The following is a 14,967-nucleotide window of genomic DNA, read 5'->3' as shown; positions in this document are numbered from 1 at the left end:
TCGATTCACTCCGTGTGATATCAAGAAACGACTGAAGGCACTAGATACTGCAAAGGCTATGGGTCCTGACAATATTCCAGCAATAGTACTGAAGACCTGTGCTCCAGAACTTGCCGCGCCGCTAACCAAGCTGTTCCAGTACAGCTACAACACTGGCATCTACCCTGCAATGTGGAAAGTTGCCCAGGTATGTCCTGTACACAAAAAGCAGGACAAGTCCAACCCGGCCAATTACCGCCCCATCAGCCTACTCTCAATCAGTAAAGTGATGGAAGGGGTCATCAACAGTGCCATCAAGTGGCACTTGCTTAGCAATAACCTGCTCAGTGATGCTCAGTTTGGGTTCTGCCAGGGCCACTCAGCTCCTGACCTCACTGCAGCCTTGGTTCAAACATGGACAAAAGAGCTGAACTCAAGAGGTGAGGTGAGTGACTGCCCTCGACATCAAGGCAGCATTTGACCGAGTATGGCATCAAGGAGCCCGAGCAAAACTGAGGTCAATGGGAAGTGGGGGGAAAACGCTCCGCTGGCTGGAGTCATACCTAGTGCAAAGGCAGATGGTTGTTATTGTTGGAGGTCAATCATCTGAGCTCCAGGACATCACTGCAGGAGTTCCTCAGGGTAGTGTCCTAGGCCCAACCATCTTCAGCTGCTTCATCAATGACCTTCCTTCAATCATAAGGTCAGAAGCGGGGGTGTTCGCTGATGATTGCACAATGTTCACCCTTCGTGACTCCTCAGATACTGAAGCAGTCCGTGTAGAAATGCAGCAAGACCTGGACAGTATCCCGGCTTGGGCTGATAAGTGGCAAGTAACACTCGCACCACACAAGTGCCAGGCAATGACCATCTCCAACAAGAGAGAATCTAACCATCTCCCCTTGACCTTCAATGGCATTACGATTGCTGAATCCCCCACTATCAACATCCTAAGGGCTACCATTGACCAGAAACTGAACTGGAGTAGCCATATAAATACTGTGGCTGCAAGAGCAAGTCAGAGGCTAGGAAACCTGCGGTGAGTAACTCACCACCTGACTCCCCAAAGCCTGTTCACCATCTTTTAGTTTTGGTGACTGCAGCTTTGACAGTAGCGGAGGTGCGGGTGCGAACTTACAGCTGGGAAGTCAATTTCAGTGTAAGTTTAAAAGTTAATTCCTTTTTGTTTTCGGAGGACCAGGGGACTGCTGGGTAAGTAAAAACTATATATTTGGGTGGTGGCTGTACCCGAGACACTACATGTGTAGTGTCTCCCACCCACCACCCTCCTCTAACCAAAAAAAAGGACTCTGGTGTGTTGATAAGGTAAGCTTTTTATTTAAAAAGTTCTGTCCGTTGGATTGATAACCTAACAAGTTTTGACTTTTTTTTTTTGGTTCTTCAGTAGAATTGTTGGGAATTTAGAATAGTGGGAATGGAAGTTAAGGGAGTTGTATGTTCCTCCTGCAGAATGTGGGAGGTAAGGGTCGCCAAGAGTGTCCCTGCTGACTGCATCTGCGGGAAGTGCACCCAACTCCAGCTCCTCGAGAACCGCATTAGGGAACTGGAGCTGGATGAACTTCGGATCATTCGGGAAGCAGAGGGGGTTATTGAGAGGAGTTATGGGGAGGTAGTCACACCTCAGGTAAAAGAAGTAGGTAGATGGGTTACCGTCAGGGGAAGGAGAGGGAACCAGCAGGCAGTGCAGGGATCCCCTGTGGCCGTTTCCCTCAACAACAGGTATACCGTTTTGGATACTGTTGTGGGGGACGACTTACCAGGGGTAAGCAATGGGGTACAGGTATCTGGCACAGAGTCTGTCCCTGTTGCTCAGAAGGGAAGGGGGAAGAGGAGCAGAGCATTAGTCATTGGGGACTCCATAGTTAGGGGAACAGATAGGAGGTTCTGTGGGAACGAGAGAGACTCACGGTTGGTGTGTTGCCTCCCAGGTGCCAGGGTTCGTGATGTCTCGGATCGTGTTTTTGGGATCCTTAAGGGGGAGGGGGAGCAGCCCCAAGTCGTGGTCCATATAGGCACCAACGACATAGGTAGGAAGAGAGATGGGGATTTAAGACAGAAATTCAGGGAGCTAGGGTGGAAGCTTAGAGCGAAAACAACCAGAGTTGTTATCTCTGGGTTGTTGCCCATGCCACGTGATAGCGAAGCGAGGAATAGGGAGAGAGAGGAGTTGAACACGTGGCTGCAGGGATGGTGCAGGAGGGAGGGTTTTGGTTTCCTGGATAATTGGGGCTCTTTCTGGGGTAGGTGGGACCTCTACAAACAGGATGGTCTTCACCTGAACCAGAGGGGTACCAATATCCTGGGGGGGAGATTTGCTAGTGCTCTTCGGGGGGGTTTAACCTAATTCAGCAAGGGAATGGGAACCTAAATTGTAGTGCCAGTGTACAGGATGTTGAGAGTAGTGAGGTCAGGGATATGGTTACAAGGACGCGAGAGGGCACTGGCAAGCAAGAACCTGGTTTAAAGTGTGTCTACTTGAACGCCAGGAGCATCCGGAATAAGGTGGGTGAGCTTGCAGCGTGGGTTGGTACCTGGGATCTCGATGCAGTGGCCATTTCGGAAACATGGGTAGAGCAGGGGCAGGAATGGATGTTGCAGGTTCCGGGATTTAGATGTTTCAGTAAGAACAGAGAAGATGGTAAAAGGGGGGGGGGTGTGGCATTGTTAATCAAGGAGAGTATTACAGCGACAGAAAGGACGTTTGAGGACTCGTCTACTGAGGTAGTATGGGCCGAGGTTAGAAACAGAAGAGGTGAGGTCACCCTGTTGGGAGTCTTTTATAGACCTCCAAATAGTTCCAGAGATGTAGAGGAAAGGATAGCGAAGATGATTCTCGACAGGAGCGAGAGTAACAGGGTAGTTGTTATGGGGGACTTTAACTTTCCAAATATCGACTGGAAATACTATAGTTCGAGTACTTTAGATGGGTCAGTTTTTGTCCAGTGTGCGCAGGAGGGTTTTCTGACACAGTATGTAGACAGGCCAACCAGGGGCGATGCCACATTGGATTTGGTACTGGGTAATGAACCCGGCCAGGTGTTAGATTTAGATGTAGGTGAGCACTTTGGTGATAGTGATCACAATTCGGTTAGGTTTACCTTAGCGATGGGCAGGGACAGGTATATACCGCAGGGCAAAAATTATAGCTGGGGGAAAGGAAATTATGATGCGATTAGGCAAGATTTAGGATGCGTAGGATGGGGAAGGAAACTGCAGGGGATGGGAACAATCGAAATGTGGAGCTTATTCAAGGAGCAGCTACTGCGTGTCCTTGATAAGTATGTACCTGTGAGGCAGGGCGGAAGTTGTCGAGCGAGGGAGCCGTGGTTTACTAAAGAAGTTGAAGCGCTTGTCAAGAGAAAGACGAAGGCTTATGTTAGGATGAGACGTGAAGGCTCAGTTAGGGCGCTTGAGAGTTACAAGCTGGCCAGGAAGGATCTAAAGGGAGAGCTAAGAAGAGCAAGGAGAGGACACGAGAAGTCATTGGCGGATAGGATCAGGGAAAACCCTAAGGCTTTCTATAGGTATATCAGGAATAAAAGAATGACTAGAGTTAGATTAGGGCCAATCAAGGATAGTAGTGGGAAGTTGTGTGTGGAATCAGAGGAGATAGGGGAAGTGTTAAATGAATATTTTGCGTCAGTATTTACAGTAGAGAAAGAAAATGTTGTCGAGGAGAATACTGAGATTCAGGCTACTAGGCTAGATGGGATTGAGGTTCACAAGGAGGATGTGTTATCAATTTTGGAAAGTGTGAAAATAGATAAGTCCCCTGGGCCAGATGGGACTTATCGTAGGATTCTCTGGGAAGCGAGGGAGGAGATTGCAGAGCCTTTGTCCTTGATCTTTGTCGCCATTGTCGACAGGAATAGTGCCGGAAGACTGGAGGATAGCAAATGTTGTCCCCTTGTTCAAGAAGGGGAGTAGAGACAACCCTGGTAATTATAGACCTGTGAGCCTTACTTCGGTTGTAGGTAAAATGTTGGAAAAGGTTATAAGAGGCAGGATTTATAATCATCTTGAAAAGAATAAGTTCATCAGCGATAGTCAGCACGGTTTTGTGACGGGTAGGTCGTGCCTCACAAACCTTATTGAGTTTTTCGAGAAGGTGACCAAACAGGTGGATGAGGGTAAAGCAGTGGATGTGGTGTATATGGATTTCAGTAAGGCGTTTGATAAGGTTCCCCACGGTAGGCTATTGCAGAAAATACAGAAGTATGGGGTTGAAGGTGATTTAGAGCTTTGGATCAGAAATTGGCTAGCTGAAAGAAGACAGAGGGTGGTGGTTGATGGCAAATGTTCATCCTGGAGTTTAGTGACTAGTGGTGTACCGCAAGGATCTTTTTTGGGGCCACTGCTGTTTGTCATTTTTATAAATGACCTGGAAGAGGGTGTAGAAGGGTGGGTTAGTAAATTTGCAGATGACACTAAGGTCGGTGGAGTTGTGGATAGTGCCGAAGGATGTTGTAGGGTACAGAGGGACATAGATAGGCTGCAGAGCTGGGCTGAGAGATGGCAAATGGAGTTTAATGCAGAAAATTGCGAGGTGATTCACTTTGGAAGGAGTAACAGGAATGCAGAGTACTAGGCTAATGGGAAGATTCTTGGTAGTGTAGATGAACAGAGAGATCTTGGTGTCCAGGTACAGAAATCCCTGAAGGTTGCTACCCAGGTTAATAGGGCTGTTAAGAAGGCATATGGTGTGTTCGCTTTTATTAGTAGGGGGATCGCGTTTCGGAGCCACGAGGTCATGCTGCAGCTGTACAAAACTCTGGTGAGACCGCACCTGGAGTATTGCGTGCAGTTCTGGTCACCGCATTATCGGAAGGATGTGGAAGCTATGGAAAGGGTGCAGAGGAGATTTACTGGGATGTTGCCTGGTATGGAGGGAAGGTCTTACGAGGAAAGGCTGAGGGACTTGAGGTTGTTTTCGTTGGAGAGAAGGAGGAGGAGAGGTGACTTAATAGAGACATATAAGATAATCAGAGGGTTAGATAGGGTGGATAGTGAGAGTCTTTTTCCTCGGATGGTGATGGCAAACACGAGGGGACATAGCTTTAAATTGAGGGGTGATAGATATAGGACAGATGTCAGAGGTAGTTTCTTTACTCGGAGAGTAGTAGGGGCGTGGAACGCCCTGCCTGCAACAGTAGTAGACTCGCCAACTTTAAGGGCGTTTAAGTGGTCATTGGATAGACAATTGGATGAAAATGGAATAGTGTAGGTCAGATGGTTTCACAGGTCTGCGCAACATCGAGGGCCGAAGGGCCTGTACTGCGCTGTAATGTTATTCTAATTCTACAAGGCTCATGTTAATTAACCCCTGTAACTGGGCTGGGCTTTATATTCTTTATGAAGGTCAAATAAATCAGCTTTGTGTTGAACTCAGTGTGTCAAGTCTATTTCATATCTCTAATGCAAGCTATTTCCTTTGGAAGTGCTCTCTCCCTTTCCCCTCTCAGCCCCAACAATAAGAGGAGTTCATGGACTTTACCATTAAGTTTGAGACCATTTGATCAGCTGTCTCTGCTGCTTCCCTCTCTTCCACTCGCCGCAGCACCTCCTCCCCCAACCCCAGGCCAAACAGTCACTAACACTCCTGTGTGTTTTGAGAGTTGAAGTTTGTGAAGGAGTAAAGGACCCACAGGATCAGCAGAAATCGTATTATCTATGGATCTCCAGGTGAGAAGTGCTTGGAGAAATGAACAGAGGAAAATGTTTTTTTGAAAGGTCTGGGAGAACCAGTCCCTGGAATTTGGGATTTATGACCATAAAGTATTTCATCAAAAAGGATTGTGTGTGGTGTCAAATGTTCAAGTGATGTTTGCACCTTTTCTGAATGCTTAATGACCAGTGTTTCCTGTCTCCCAGCTTTGTTTCTCCTGCTCCTTCATTCAGCCGATCCCATTGCTATTTCTGTGCTCACCCTTCACTTGTAATTTTTCTTCTCTATGCTGTTTCCTTACTCCATTTCCTGTCTGCTTTAAATCTCTTAATCCCGATTATTCAGACTTTGTTTCCAAAGTTGATAATGATGTAAGAAGTGCCAAGCAGCATGATGTAGAACATGATTTCAGGTGGTGGTTGGGGGAGGGAGGAGATTACTGAGCACAATGCAATATTTCCCGTTGTTTAACATCAGAACATGAAGCTGTGATCTCCTATGTTGCAGGAGGAATTTATTCTGAAGGAGTTTCACCCAAAACAGTAAATTAATTTATCTCTTCCAAATGAGATTTGACCAGTTGTGTATTTCCCCAGTTTTCCAGTATTTGATTTTTTTCCTGATCTCTGCTGAAGCATATTCTTCCAGGAACACTGAACTCCAGAGGCATTTCAGTCACAAAGTGTCATGAAATACTGAGGGTACAGAATGAGCCTATTTTCTTTAATGCTATGAATAAACAATGATCTCATGAGAGTTTTCTTCAGTGAAATGTTTTTTCGCCATGACCAGAGCTGGTCAAACTATGTCTCAAAGGTTAGATCTGGCTCATGAGCAGAGGATATCCGACGCACACACGAAGCACAATTACCGACTGCTGCTCACTCCCTCAGCACAGCTCCTGGCTTCTCCCTGCTCTTCAATGCCTCCCACGCCATTACAGGTCCCTTCATGATGTTGCTGTATCCAGTGATTGAACAGCTCTGCACGGGCTTCAGGAATCCCTTCCAACAGTGTGCAGTGACATCCAGGCAATTAAAGGACAGCAGCTAGGATGTCAGAAATAGTGGGAACACTGAAGGAGCAGGTGGAAACTGGCGACAGCAAGAAAGTGACAGGATGATATTGGAGGCAGGAAGAAAGGAGTCTCAATGTGAAATTGGAGAGAGGGGGAAGGAGTGTCAGTGTGAAATTGGAGAGAGGTGGAAGGAGTGTCAGTGTGAAATTGGAGAGAGGTGGAAGGAGTGTCAGTGAAATTGGAGGTGTGAGCAAGGAGTGTCAGTGTGAAATTGGAGGTGTGAGCAAGGAGTGTCGGTGTGAAATTGGAGGTGTGAGCAAGGAGTGTCGGTGTGAAATTGGAGGTGGGGAAGGAGTGTCAGTGTGAAATTGGAGGGAGGGTCAAGGATTGTCCGTGTGAAATTGGAGGTGGGGAAGGAGTGTCGGTGTGAAATTGGAGGGAGGGTCAAGGATTGTCCGTGTGAAATTGGAGGTGGGGAGGGGTGTCCGTGTGAAATTGGAGGTGGGGGCAAGGAGTGTCGGTGTGAAATTGGAGGTGGGGAAGGAGTGTCAGTGTGAAATAGGAGGCAGGGGGAGTGTCAGTGTGAAATTGGAGGGAGGGGCAAGGAGTGTCAGTGTGAAATTGGATGTGGGGAGTGGTGTCCGTGTGAAATTGGAGGTTGGGGCAAGGAGTGTCGGTGAGGAAGGGGTGTCAGTGTGAAATTGGAGGCAGGGGGCAGGAGTGTCAGTGTGAAATTGGAGGTGGGGAGGGCTGTTAGTGTGAAATTGGAGGTGGGGAAGGAGTGTCAGTGTGAAACTGGAGGTGGGGAAGGTGTGTCTGTGAAATTAGAGGTGAGGAATGAGTGTCAGATTGGAGGTGGGAAGAAGTGTCAGTGCTGAAACTGGAGGGGAGTGGGGGGGAAGGATCGCCAGTGTGAAATTGGAGGGAGGGGGAAGGCATTTCGGTGTGAATAGGAGGAAAGGGGAAGGAGTGTCAGTGTGAAATTGGAGGAGGTGGAAAGAGCGTCAGTCTGAATTTGGAGGGAGGGGGGAAGGAGTGTCAGTGCGAAACTGGAGGGGGGGAAGGAGCGTCTGAATTTGGAGGAAGGAGTGTCAGTATGAAATTGGAGGCAGGGGGAAGGAGCATCAGTGTGAATTTGCACGGGGTGGGGGAAGGAGCATCAGTGTGAAATTGGGGGGAGGGGAAGAAGTGTGAGTGTAAAACTGGAGGGGGGAGGCGGGAAGGAACGTCAGCGTGAAATTGGAGGAAGGGGAAAGGAGTGTCAGTGTGAAATTGGAGGGAGGGGGAAGGAGTGTCAGTGTGAAATTGGAGGTGAGGTTTGAGTGTCAGTGCAAAATTGGAGGTGGGGAAGGAGTATCAGTGTGAAATTGGAGGGAGGGAGGGGCTTGGAGTGTCGGTGTGAAATTTGAGGAGGGGTTGTTGTGTCAGTGTGAAATTGGAGGAAGGGGGAAGGGTGTCGGTGTGAAATTGGTGGGTGGTGGGGAAGGAGCGTCAGTGTGAATTTGGAGGAAGGTGGTTGGAGTGTCAGTGTGAAATTGGAGGGGGTGGGGAAGGAGCGTCAGTGTGAATTTGGAGGAAGGTGGTTGGAGTGTCAGTGTGAAATTGGAGGGGCGGGGTAGGAGCATAACTATGAATTTGGAGGAAGGGCGATGGAGTGTCAGTGTGAAATTGGAGGGAGTGGGGGAAGGAGCATCAGTGTGAAATCGGACGGGGGAAAAGGAGTGTCAGTATGAAATTGGAGGAAGGGGAAGGAGTGCCAGTGTGAAATTGGAGCGGGGGCTGGAAGGAGCGTCAGTGTGAAATTGGAGGAAGGGGGAAGGAGTGTCAGTGTGAAATTTGAGGAGGGGTAGGTGTGTCAGTGTGAAATTGGAGGAAGGGGGAAGGAGTGTCAGTGTGAAACTGGAGTGGGGGGAGAAGGAGCGTCATTGTGAATTTGGAGCAGGGGGAAGGAGTGTCAGTGTGAAACTGGACGGGGTGTAAAGGAGTGTCAGTGTGCAATTTGAGGGAGTGGTCAGGAGCGTCAGTGTGAAATTGGAGGTGAGGAATGAGTGTCGGTGCAAAATTGGAGTTGGGGAAGGCGTGTCAGTGTGAAATTGGAGGGAGGGGCAAGGAGTGTCTGTGTGAAATTGGAGTTGGGGAAGAGTGTCACTGTGAAATTGGAGGACGGGGAAGGAGTGTCGTGAAATTGGAGGTGAGGAATGAGTGTCAGTGTAAAATTGGAGGTGGGGAACGAGTGTCAGTGTGAAATTGGAGGGAGGGGCAAGGAGTGTCGGTGTGAAATCGGAGGTGGGTTAGAGTGTCAGTGTGAAACTGGAGTGGGGGGGGGGGAAGGGTGTCGGTGTGAAATTGGTGGGTGGTGGGGAAGGAGCATAAGTGTGAAATTGGAGGGGGTGGGGAAGGAGCGTCAGTGTGAATTTGGAGGAACGTGGTTGGAGTGTCAGTGTGAAATTGGAGGGGTGGGGTAGGAGCATAACTATGAATTTGGAGGATGGGCGATGGAGTGTCAGTGTGAAATTGGAGGGAGTGGGGGAAGGAGCATCAGTGTGAAATTGGACGGGGGAAAAGGAGTGTCAGTATGAAATTGGAGGAAGGGGAAGGAGTGCCAGTGTGAAATTGGAGCGGTGGGTGGAAGGAGCGTCAGTGTGAAATTGGAGGAACGGGGAAGGACTGTCAATGTGAAATTGGAGGTGGGCATGGAGTGTCAGTGTGAAACTCGAGTGGGGGAGAAGGAGCGCCAGTGTGAATTTGGAGCAAGGGGGAGGGAGTGCCAGTGTGAAACTGGAGTGGGGGGGGGGCGGGAAGGAGTGTCAGTGTGAAATTGGAGGGAGGGGCAAGGAGTGTTGGTGTGAAATTCGAGGTGGGGAAGGTGTGTCGGTGTGAAATTCGAGGTGGGGAAGGTGTGTCAGTGTGAAATTGGAGGCAGGGGGAGGAGTGTCAGTGTGAAATTGGAGGAAGGGGAAGGAGTGTCAGTGCGAAATTGGAGGTGTGGAAGGAGTATCAGTGTGAAATTGGAGGGAGGGTCTAGAAGTGTCATCGTGAAACTGGAGGAAGGGGGAAGGAGTGTCAATGTGAAATTGGAGGGAGGGGCAAGGAGCGTCGCTGTGAAATTGGAGGAAGGGGGAAGGAGTGTCAGTGTGAAATTGGAGGGATGGGGCTTGGACTGTCGGTGTGAAATTGGAGGTGGGGAAGAGTGTCAGTGTGAAATTGGAGGAAGGGGAAGGAGTGTCAGTGTGAAATTGGAGGTGAGGAATGAGCGTCAGTGTGAAATTGGAGGTGAGGAACGAGTGTCAGTGGGAATTCGAGGTTGGGAAGGTGTGTCAGTGTGAAATTGGAGATGGGGAAGGAGCGCCTGGGTGAAATTGGAGGAAGGGGGAAGGCATGTCAGTGTGAAATAGGAGGAAAGGGGAAGGAGTGTCAGAGAGATATTGGAGGAAGGGGGAAGGCATGTCAGTGTGAAATTGGAGGTGAGGAATGAGTGTCAGTGCAAAATTGGAGATGGGGAAGGAGTGTCAGTGTGAAATTGGAGGAAGGGGGAAGGAGTGTCTATGTGAAATTGGAGGGAGGGGGGAAAGAGCATCCGTGTGAAATTGGAGGGAGGGTGTGAAGGAGCGTCAGTGTGAAATTGGAGGAAGGGGGAAGAGTGGCAGTGTGAAATTGGAGGTGGGGATGGATTGTCAGTGTGAAACTGAAGTAGGGGGAGAAGGAGCATCAGTGTGAATTTGGAGGAAGGGGGAAGGAGTGTCAATGTGAAATTGGAGGGAGGGGGGAAAGAGCATCCGTGTGAAATTGGAGGGAGGGTGTGAAGGAGCGTCAGTGTGAAATTGGAGCAAGGGGTTAGGAGTGTCAGTGTGATATTGGAGGAAGGGGGAATTAGTGTCAGAGTGAAATTGGAGGGGGTGGAAGGAGCGTCAGTGTGAATTGGGAGGAAGGGTGAAGGAGTGTCAATGTGAAACTGGAGGGGGGAGATGGATTGTCAGTGTGAAATTGGAGGGAGGGGGGAAGGAGCATCAGTTTGAAATTGGAGGGGGGGGAGGAGCTTCAGCGTGATGTTTGAGAAAGGGGAAAGGAGTGTCAGTGTGAACCTGAAGGGAGGGGAAGGTGTGTCAGTGTGAAATTGGAGGGAGGGGGATGAATTGTCAATGTAAAATTTAGGGAGAGGGGGAAGGAACATCAGTGTGAAACTGGAGGTGAGGAACGAGTGTCAGTGTGGAATTGGAGGTGGGGAAGGTGTGTCAGTGTGAAATTGGAGGAAGGGGGAAGTCGTGTCAGTGTGAAATTGGAGGTGAGGAATGAATGTCAGTGTGAAATTGGAGGGAGGGGCAAGGAGTGTCGGTGTGAAATTGGAGGGGGGGGCAGAAGCGTCAGTGTGAAACTGGAGGAAAGGGGAAGGCGTGTCTGTGTGAAATTGGAGAAAGGGAGAAGAAGTGTCAGTGTGAAACTGGAGGGGTGAAGGAGCGTCAGTGTGAAATTGGAGGGAGGGGGAAGGAGCGTCAGTGTGAATTTGTAGGGAGGGGCAAGGAGCGTCGGTGTGAAATTGGAGGTTGTTTCGAGTGTCAGTGTGAAACTGGAGCGGGGGAATGAGTGTCAGTGTGAAATTGGAGGAAGGGGGAAGGAGTGTCAGTGTGAAATTGGAGGGAGGGGGAAGGAGCGTCAGTGTGAAATTGGAGGTGAGGTTTGAGTGTCAGTGCAAAATTGGAGGTAGGGAAGGAGTATCAGTGTGAAATTGGAGGAAGGGGGAAGGAGTGTCAGTGTGAAATTTGAGGAGGGGTCGGTGTGTCAGTGTGAAATTGGAGGAAGGGGAAGGAGTGTCAGTGTGAAATTTGAGGAGGGGTTGGTGTGTCAGTGTGAAATTGGAGGAAGGGGGAAGGAGTGTCAGTGTGAAATTGGAGGTGGGGAAGAGTGTCAGTGTGAAACTGGAGTGGGGGGAGAAGGAGCGTCATTGTGAATTTGGAGCAGGGGGAAGGAGTGTCAGTGTGAAACTGGATGGGGTGTAAAGGAGTGTCAGTGTGAAATTGGAGGAAGGGAAAAGGCGTGTCTGTGTGGAATTGGGGGGAGTAGTCAGGAGCGTCAGTGTGAAATTGGAGGCGAGGAATGAGTGTCAGTGCAAAATTGGAATTGGGGAAGGCGTGTCAGTGTGAAATTGGAGGGAGGGGCAAGGAGTGTCGGTATGAAATCGGAGGTGGGTTAGAGTGTCAGTGTGAAACTGGAGCGGGGGTAAGGGTGTCGGTGTGAAATTGGTGGTTGGTGGGGACGGAGCATCAGTGTGAAATTGGAGGGGGTGGGGAAGGAGCGTCAGTGTGAATTTGGAGGAACGTGGTTGGAGTGTCAGTGTGAAATTGGAGTTGGGGAAGAGTGTCACTGTGAAATTGGAGGACGGGGAAGGAGTGTCATTGTGAAATTGGAGGTGAGGAATGAGTGTCAGTGCAAAATTGGAGGTGGGGAAGGAGTGTCAGTGTGAAATTGGAGGGAGGGGCAAGGAGTGTCGGTGTGAAATCGGAGGTGGGTTAGAGTGTCAGTGTGAAACTGGAGCGGGGGGGAAGGGTGTCGGTGTGAAATTGGTGGTTGGTGGGGAAGGAGCATCGGTGTGAAATTGGAGGGGATGGGGAAGGAGCGTCAGTGTGAATTTGGAGGAAGGGGGAAGTCGTGTCAGTGTGAAATTGGAGGTGAGGAATGAGTGTCAGTGTGAAATTGGAGGGAGGGGCAAGGAGTGTCGGTGTGAAATTGGAGGGGGGGCAGGAGCGTCAGTGTGAAACTGGAGGAAAGGGGAAGGCGTGTCTGTGTGAAATTGGAGGAAGGGAGAAGAAGTGTCAGTGTGAAACTGGAGGGGTGAAGGAGCGTCAGTGTGAAATTGGAGGGAGGGGGAAGGAGCGTCAGTGTGAATTTGTAGGGAGGGGCAAGGAGCGTCGGTGTCAAATTGGAGGTTGGTTCGAGTGTCAGTGTGAAACTGGAGCAGGGGGAATGAGTGTCAGTGTGAAATTGGAGGCAGGGGGAAGGAATGTCAGTGTGAAATTGGAGGAACGGGGAAGGACTGTCAATGTGAAATTGGAGGTGGGCATGGAGTGTCAGTATGAAACTCGAGTGGGGGAGAAGGAGCGCCAGTGTGAATTTGGAGCAAGGGGGAGGGAGTGCCAGTGTGAAACTGGAGTGGGGGGGGGGGAAAGGAGTGTCAGTGTGAAATTGGAGGGAGGGGCAAGGAGTGTTGGTGTGAAATTCGAGGTGGGGAAGGTGTGTCAGTGTGAAATTGGAGGCAGGGGGAAGGAGTGTCAGTGTGAAATTGGAGGAAGGGGAAGGAGTGTCAGTGCGAAATTGGAGGTGTGGAAGGAGTATCAGTGTGAAATTGGAGGGAGGTTCTAGAAGTGTCATTGTGAAATTGGAGGAAGGGAGAAGGAGTGTCAGTGTGAAATTGGAGGGAGGGGCAAGGAGCGTCGCTGTGAAATTGGAGGAAGGGGGAAGGAGTGTCAATGTGAAATTGGAGGGGGGGCAGGAGCATCAGTGTTAAACTGGAGGAAGGGGGAAGGAGTGTCAATGTGAAATTGGAGGGAGGGGCAAGGAGCGTCGCTGTGAAATTGGAGGAAGGGGGAAGGAGTGTCAGTGTGAAATTGGAGGGATGGGGCAGGAGCGTCAGAGTGAAATTGGAGGTGAGGTTTGAGTGTCAGTGCAAAATTGGACGTGGGGAAGGAGTATCAGTGTGAAATTGGAGGGTGGGGCATGGACTGCCGGTGTGAAATTGGAGGTGGGGAAGAGTGTCAGTGTGAAATTGGAGGAAGGGGAAGGAGTGTCAGTGTGAAATTGGAGGTGAGAAATGAGCGTCAGTGTGAAATTGGAGGTGAGGAACGAGTGTCAGTGGGAATTCGAGGTTGGGAAGGTGTGTCAGTGTGAAATTGGAGATGGGGAAGGAGCGCCTGGGTGAAATTGGAGGAAGGGGGAAGGCATGTCAGTGTGAAATAGGAGGAAAGGGGAAGGAGTGTCAGAGAGATATTGGAGGAAGGGGGAAGGCATGTCAGTGTGAAATTGGAGGTGAGGAATGAGTGTCAGTGCAAAATTGGAGATGGGGAAGGAGTGTCAGTGTGAAATTGGAGGGAGTGGCAAGGAGTATCGGTGTGAAATTTGAGTGGGGGGGGCAGGAGCGTCAGTGTGAAACTGGAGGAAGGGGGAAGGCCTGAATGTGTGAAATTGGAGGGAGGGTGTAGAAGTGTCAGTGTGAAATTGGAGGAAGGGGGAAGAGTGGCAGTGTGAAATTGGAGGTGGGGATGGATTGTCAGTGTGAAACTGAAGTAGGGGGAGAAGGAGCATCAGTGTGAATTTGGAGGAAGGGGGAAGGAGTGTCTATGTGAAATTGGAGGGAGGGGGGAAAGAGCATCAGTGTGAAATTGGAGGGAGGATGTGAAGGAGCGTCAGTGTGAAATTGGAGCAAGGGGTTAGGAGTGTCAGTGTGATATTGGAGGAAGGGGGAATTAGTGTCAGAGTGAAATTGGAGGGGGTGGAACGAGTGTCAGTGTGGAATTGGAGGTGGGGAAGGAGCGCCTGTGTGAAATTGGAGGAAGGGGGAAGTCGTGTCAGTGTGAAATTGGAGGTGAGGAATGAATGTCAGTGTGAAATTGGAGGGAGGGGCAAGGAGTGTCGGTGTGAAATTGGAGGGGGGGCAGGAGCGTCAGTGTGAAACTGGAGGAAAGGGGAAGGCGTGTCTGTGTGAAATTGGAGGAAGGGAGAAGAAGTGTCAGTGTGAAACTGGAGGGGTGAAGGAGCGTCAGTGTGAAATTGGAGGGAGGGGGAAGGAGCGTCAGTGTGAATTTGTAGGGAGGGGCAAGGAGCGTCGGTGTGAAATTGGAGGTTGGTTCGAGTTTCAGTGTGAAACTGGAGCGGGGGAATGAGTGTCAGTGTGAAATTGGAGGAATGGGGAAGGAGTGTCAGTGTGAAATTGGAGGGAGGGGGAAGGAGCGTCAGTGTGAAATTGGAGGTGAGGTTTGAGTGTCAGTGCAAAATTGGAGGTAGGGAAGGAGTATCAGTGTGAAATTGGAGGGAGGGGCTTGGAGTGTCAGTGTGAAATTTGAGGAGGGGTTGTTGTGTCAGTGTGAAATTGGAGGAAGGGGGAAGGAGTGTCAGTGTGAAATTTGAGGAGGGGTCGGTGTGTCAGTGTGAAATTGGAGGAAGGGGGTAGGAGTGTCAGTGTGAAATTTGAGGAGGGGTCGGTGTGTCAGTGTGAAATTGGAGGAAGGGGGAAGGAGTGTCAGTGTGAAATTGGAGGTGGGGAAGAGTGTCAGTGTGAAACTGGAGTGGGGGGAGA

This window comes from Heterodontus francisci, chromosome 34, assembly GCF_036365525.1.
Source record: "Heterodontus francisci isolate sHetFra1 chromosome 34, sHetFra1.hap1, whole genome shotgun sequence".
Taxonomy (NCBI): Eukaryota; Metazoa; Chordata; class Chondrichthyes; order Heterodontiformes; family Heterodontidae; genus Heterodontus; species Heterodontus francisci.
The sequence above is the reverse complement of the archived record's forward strand: the minus strand, read 5'-3'. Positions refer to the sequence as shown.